Source organism: Desmodus rotundus, chromosome 12 (assembly GCF_022682495.2).
Source record: "Desmodus rotundus isolate HL8 chromosome 12, HLdesRot8A.1, whole genome shotgun sequence".
In the NCBI taxonomy this organism is placed as follows: Eukaryota; Metazoa; Chordata; class Mammalia; order Chiroptera; family Phyllostomidae; genus Desmodus; species Desmodus rotundus.
The window spans coordinates 53,248,441-53,255,770 of NC_071398.1; positions in this window are offsets into that span (position 1 = coordinate 53,248,441).

A 7,330-nucleotide genomic window follows, 5' to 3' on the forward strand; every position below is an offset into this window, starting at 1 on the left:
CCGTGCACTGGGCGCCGGAGGGAGACGTAAAGGTGTATGCCAACGAAGTGACCATCAGCATGGGGCAGAAGAACACTGGAGGTCTATGTGACAAAACGGAAGAAAGCCTATCACAGCCCAGAGAAGGTCCCTTTCCGGGGCAGAAAAAGGTCACTGGAACTTCCTATTTTTCGCAAAGTCATGAACCCGGCAGGCACGAATCCTGGCTTTCGGGCGGTCTCCACACACCGAGGGGCTACAGTTCTGCTTGCAGCTGTCCCAGATGGGAGACTCCCCCCACACGAGACTCACACCAGCCCAGGAACAAGGACGGACCTGGGCTCGCGGAGCAGATGAAGGGAGAAGCCTGTTGGCTTTATGACTAAAAAAACCTCTCTTCCCTGCGCCTGGGCTTCCCTCCACCTCTAAAGATTTGTTTTCCAACAGGATATTTGGCACCGAATGTGTCACTGCTGCTGGCTCAGCAATTCTTGGGTCACTGCCCTGCTGCCCCTGGGAAGGATTTCCCAGTATCAGCCACCTCCTCCTCCTACTGACACTTCAGTCTCACATTGTTGCCATTTCTCTTCCCCCTCCCTTCTTGCTAGCCTCCCCTGGACTCCTCCCTTCCCCAGACTGGTAATTCCTCACTTGTCATCCACTGTCCTCAAGACCTGCAGCCTTAACTTATCAAACCCTTGAAGTGTCCAAGTCACCACATACACCCCCCACCCAGTCCCAATTCCCAAGCCAGCAGTCTCCCCGCCGTCCCTTCTGCATGCTTTCCCACCTGGAAAACTCTTGCACAAACAACCCCCACCCCCCGTCCCCACCCCAAGGAGCCTTTAAAAGCACTCCCAGGCAGAGTCGGTTGCCCCACACGGCCCTGGCCACCATATGTAAAGTCCTACACCTTTTCCTGCTCCCCCGAGCGCCATCTCCTAGACAGTGGTGATCATCTTTCCTCTTCAGCCTCAGCGAAGGGCCAGGCGCAAAATGCACGTGTGGGAACAGTATTGTGAGCAGTGAATAATGAATATTTCAAGTTTCCCTGTGCTCTCAAAGTTTTGTGATAGAGGAGAAAAAGAAACATCTTAAAGTACTTGCATTAAGTTTTATCTGCACTGTGATTTCCAAACAAATAAAATGTGGGGTTAAAAAAAGAACAAACGAGGGAATGAATAAGTATGATGGAAAATGTCCAGTGTGTTAGGGTGACGGCTATGGGGCGGTTTTTCCTGTTTCTCAAATTTATTTGAAATAGCAATAAAAAGAAAAATAGGTGCAGTAATGCATTTTAAAAGATGTAGCATGCAATCCTCTTTGTTAAGGCATAAAAATATTTTTAAAATATCTCTGGAAGGATAAGAGGAAAGAAACATTAAGCGGGGTTCTTGCAGGAGGGACAAGAGATTACCATGAATGTGTCTCTCAGAAGAGGGCTTCACCCCACCTCTGGCCACTGAGTGCGCCCTCAAATACATCCCCAGTTGCTGTGTGCTCACCTGTGCACTTCCAAAGCGGGAGGGCCAACGGTCCACCATGAGTGACCATCACAAGGCCACAAAGCCTGTCCACCATCTGCAGGTAAAAGAACATAAGAAATAACAGAGACAAAAGTAAGTAACAACAAACTCTAAAAACCAGGCACTTATGCATAAGAAGTGAATAGATGCCAACTAATTAGTAATTAGGGAAAAAGCCCTCACATGTGAGGTAAGTAGCAGATTGGAATGGCTGGCTTTGTGGTTGGAAAGCCTGGCTGAGAGTCCAGGGCTCGGCAGTGACTCAGCGCAGCGTCCAGCTCTCTCTGCTGCGCCAGTCCAGCAGTGCGGTAGAGTGTGTGCGTACGCATATTCACCTCCCCTCCTGTGGGGAAGGCTTACAATCCCCTGTCTCATTGATAACAACATTGTTCACATGACTCACTTCAACCGATGCATTTTGAGCCAACAAGACAAGTGCCATTTTTAGCCAGAAATTTTCCAATGTTGTCTCTTTGTCCTCTGCCGTCAGACTGGCTGTGTCCTAGACTGAAGCTGATCTACCTTCCTGGGTCCCGGGTGAAGATGACGTGGCCCAAAGCAGCTGACCATGGGACATGCAGCATGAAGCGGGTTGCTGCAAATCACTGAGATTGGGGGACTATTTGTTACTGCAGGATAACCTAGCCCATACTGACTGATACAAGACTTAGTAGCAGGGGTCAAGTGCAACCAGAAGGGAAACACACCCCCTGCCCTGAAATGTGTAGTGTTCACTTCAGGACTGGTCATAAGGCAAAGAAAAAACATTTTGGAGGCTGGAAAGATGTGTATTAGTGCAACATTTGGTATAACTTGTTCAATGCAATTTGGAAAGCAGAAAATACACCTAATGAGTTTCTTCCTTTAGGTCAAGTGGTTGGAATATTGAATGTTAGTGTCTTTGTTAGTTGCATTTGTCTAGATTCTCCAAATGTGTACATGGTCAGGAAACTGTTGGCCAATTTCAGAATATCTAGACTTACAGGTTTGGAAGAAGAAACTTTTTGATAGAAAAATGATTTAAGAAACAAAAAACTATTAAAATTCATTCTTGTGACAAGAGGTGTTAATAATAACAATTGTAACAAGGATGGCAGATGGCTTTATTTTGTTGCATGATTTATCCTTGTTTCTTTCTTTGATGTCCGAATAAGTGAGTCAATGAAGTAAAAGATGCTTGTTGCGAGTCCCAGGTAGACGGCGAAGGTGTCTGGACACTCGGCCCCATATAATTAATGACACAGACCGTGCTGGTTAGAGGGTGCGACACCATCTTGCTTTCTAATAGTATGAGACCATTCCTACAATACAAACATCAGCTTCACTGAGGTGCTATCTGGAATCACGTAACACCTCAGCCCACAAGCACTCCTAGTTTTCTTCAACATCTTCTCCTCAAAGTCCTATTTGCCACAATTGTTCTTTTTCCTTTCCACAGCTGCTACCCTCCATAATGTAAGACTTTGCAGGTGTAGCCAAGCAATCCTGGCACAGCGGTCGCTGAGATCAGGGGCATTGAAACTGGGAAGTAAACAGGGAAAAGTCTCGTTGAAGGAGAAACAGTGAGAAGTACTCACCGTGTGGCAGCCGCGCATATAACTGAATGCGTGGTGCAGGTAACCAGAGACCCTCCACTTTGCTCAGCAAGGGACAAAAATAACAGAAGGCAAAATAATAAAGATGGTTTCCAGTCTGAGCTCAATCACCAGGTTGATTCCATTTGCCAGAGATGGTGACACCAAGCAGGAGCCTGACTTGAACTTGGAGAAGAAAGGATGTGCCAGGATCAGGATGAGGACCAGAGGTTCTGAGCAGAAATCGGCACACGGCGTGTGGGCTCAGGGTTTGGTGGGAGTGGGAAAGCGGCCGAACTCCAAAAGACGACCCTGACATTCAGTCAAGTCTCTCATTTCAAGACTTAGATTCATCTGATGGGACAGCTTCAGAGCCACCCCCAAGTCGCCTGAGTCACTGCTGGACACGATGAGCTTGTACCCGGTGGCAGAGTGTGCACCCGATGGGCCCAGCCTGGTGGCGGCAACTAGGAACAGCAGGCTGTCTGCAATCGCCTTGAACGTGCGCCCTGGAGGCATGAAAGACCACCCAGAATCAGAGACGGCGCCCTGCTGAGTGGTCCTGCGGCTCGTTCACAGCCTGATGACGGAGACTGTGGGGATGACCGCGTCATGGGGGGAGAACCAGGCGTTCAGTGTTTCCTAACAATTCTCACCAAAACACAGCCATTTAAGAGGCAACCCTCTTCCAAAGGAAAACATCTCAATTTTTTTAAGAAAGTGGATGTTACAATCTAACTCAAGGAAATATTTTGATCTGCATTCCAGTGTTTAAAAATTAATTGTACGTGAAGCAAAGTTCGATTTTATGTCCACACAGACACATCTTGAGTCTATTTCTACCAGGTAAAACGCAAGAACAAACCATCCAAGAGATTTTAAAGGGAAGTTAAAACTTAAATTGGGAGACTAAGTCACATGATCTGACTTACATAGTAATTCAGGGTTAGAAATATTTCATGTGACATTTGACTTCTGAAGTGGTTGATTATTTATCACAAGGTCCAGAGTCCTTTTTGAAGGAGAAATCTTTAACCCAGAAAGGCGGCATTTACACGCCCTCCCCCTGCATAATGGCTTCATCAGCCAGGCTGCAAGTCCCAAAGTGCTGGTGGAACAAGCCTCTTCCTTTCTCTTCTCATCTTAGAAAAGTATCATCCACTTAGCATAATGCTCTCCAGTTCCATCCATGCCATTGCAAAGGGTATAAGCTCCTTCTTTCTCTCTGCTACGTAGAATTCCATTGTGTAAATGTACCATAGTTTTTGGATCCACTCAAGACGGTGAGGGACAAATACCATATCATCTCACCTTTAACTGGAACATAATCAACAGAAGAAAAAAGCAAACAAAATATAACCAGAGACATTGAAATTAAGAACAATGTAACAATAGCCAGAGGGGAGTGGGGAGGGGATGGTGGGGAGAGGGGTCTATAGGAGGGTCTATAAAGGACACAAAGACAAAATCAAGGGGGAGGGTGGAGGTGGGGCAAGGAGGTGGGACTTGCTGGGGTGGGGTGGAGGGATGGGGAGAAAATGCAGACAATTGTAACTGAATAAAATAAATAAATAAATAAATAAAGTCTACTTAAAATTCTGAAAAAAAATAAATAAAAAATAAAAAATATATTTATAATGGAAAAAAAAAAGTATCATCCAGCTCAACTGAAGGAATTGTGAGAGTGATGGGCAATCAACGCTTGGCCAACAGTGGCTCTGAATCCCCAGACCCCCCTCCTCCCCATTCTTGATTTCAGAGCAGGACTCCGCCAAGCTCCGCCCTCCAGGTGCGGCTCCAGGAGGTGTAAGCGGTCCAACCCACAACCAAAGGGGGCTCTCCACAGGGGCTGAAAACCGAGAGGGGACTTGACAGGCGGGCGGAGTGGGAGCTGAAGCAGGAGAGCTCGGTGGAACCGGATCTCATTTACCCAGGGCCCGACTGATGCCAGCGCTCACAGAGTGAGAGTCCGGCTGCGAGCCATGGACGCCCGGGGGCGAGGCCCGGCCTCCGGATGTGGGACACGCTGAACCGCGCTCCCATTTGCTAAAGTGGGAGGGTGTTTCCAACGCCTGGAAAACCAGCCAACGCAGAGACACCTGCGCGAGAGGCCCCCACTGTGCCCACGTGGGTGCTCCAAACTCACAATGTGTACTTTCCAAACTGAGTTACAGAGTGGTCCACACTGCATGGCAGCATGTACAAGGGGGGAGCCAGGAAAAAAAACAAAAAAAACCCAAACACACAAAACGGAATTTCTTTACAAAAAATTGCGTACTTACTCTTACGTGTGTGAACTGCAGTCACCCTCAAAGTATCTCCATTTGATACAATATACTTATCAAGATGTTTTTTCCACTGTTCAGAAGTTTTCAAACTCATTGATCGTGATGCCTTTTAGTGTTTCTGCCATTTTTTGTTTCACCTCTTCCACATCAGGAAAACATTTCCCTCTGAGGAGTTTTTTTCATCTAGGGAAACAAACAAAAGTTCCTCAGGGGCAAGATAGAGTGAATAGGGAGGGTGGGGCCCAGGGGATCGTGCGGTTTTTGGTGCAAAACTGCTGAACACTCAGCGTGGTGTGGGCAGGTGTGCTTGTAAGCCACCCATCGTGAAATGGCCAAACATGTTGAGTTTTCCAAAAAAAAATTCACTGAAGCCAAACACAGCCTCTCACAACAATGCCAGCTGGTCCACCGATACAGATAGGTTTCCAGACCCTTGCCTAGCAGGGGAAGGCTGGACTACAAGCAGCCTGCCCTCCAGAAGATAATTCTGGGTTTTTTGGGACCCCCTCATATATAAATTTACAAATAGCCCAAAGCATTATTTTATATAGTTTGTGAACACATCTATAGACAGTAAAAATAGAAAAACAGGGAGAAATCTCGCTAAATTTATGTGAGATGTTTTAGTAGTTGTTGTTTCTGTGTGTGAGAGGAAAGGAGAAAAGACCAGACGAAGATAGAAAACGACGTTCAAGTTCACCTGTAACAGTATAGTTCATGTATTTCAAAGATGGACAAATTAACATTTCAAAAGGAAAAACACACACACAGAAAAAAACTGCACTACTACTAAACTGCCATATTTGATTATAATGTTCTCCCTTTTTAAGTAACCTTTTCCAACAGCTAAAGTCAGTAGAGATATCACAAAACACAGCAAATGCCACACACAGATGTCTGAATTGGAAAACTGAAAATTAATGAAGGGAAACCTCATTGCAGATGAAGTCCAGCAGCCAGAGGGCCCCCCCCCCACTCACGATGTGGGGGGGGCGGTTGGGGCAGGGGTGGGAGGCGGGGAGAGTCCTCCATCACCCACCTGGACAAGTAGAGGCACCTCCCACGCGGCAGCCCCTCCTCCTGGCCCTGCAGGACAAGGGGCTTTCCCTCCCCGCCCAGCCACTGCGCCTTGAGAAACCATGACCCTGAGCTCTGCTTTCCTCCAGGGGGCTTTCCTGCAAAACCACCTTCCCCCACCCCAGCCGGCCAACTTCCTCCTTTTTCTCCATGAAGTAATGTTCCTCAGCTTTGCCTGTCAGACTTACCTGTAGCTTTTGCTATAACATGCTTGCCCAGAATTGCAATTCATGGCTATTCCCAAATAAACTCGGTTTGCTGGTAAAACAACTGGCTCTTGTGTCTCTTAGGACAACAGGACGCGCCTGAGGAGAAAGGCTGACAATCTCTCATCAGCAGAGAAGCAGATGCAGCTGCAGAGGGGGGTTGATTTCAAGTTCCCAAGGCTATTATTTCTGGAAATTTCCCACAAGGTCAATAGTTTGAAGAGTCACACTACTGAGGAACAATTCAAGCCCAGGGCAGCAGAGAATTCCCTGGGTCTGCCGTCTCTAAGGGTCCTTTCTGTGTAGCCACTGACCCAGGCCCCACGTTTTCCCATATTGACCGAAAATAACATGTGAGAGTGACGTATAAACCTGTCTTTAACAAGGTGGGCAGGAGATAGAATGAATATATACATATGTGTGTGTATATATATGTATATATACATGTATATATACATATATATAAAATATAGATGACTACCCTTTCACGTAACACTTGTCTACAGCTGGCATTACTACTTTCTCAGGGTTTATTCCTAAGAAATTAAAATTCCAAAGCAAAAGTTATACATTTCCCATCAGCCACTAGAGAGACCTTGGTTTTCAATCTGAGCAGAAGCAATGCCACATGGAAGATTTTAGACCGAAGGGTGGTCGAATGCGTGGTGTGACTAGGGTGC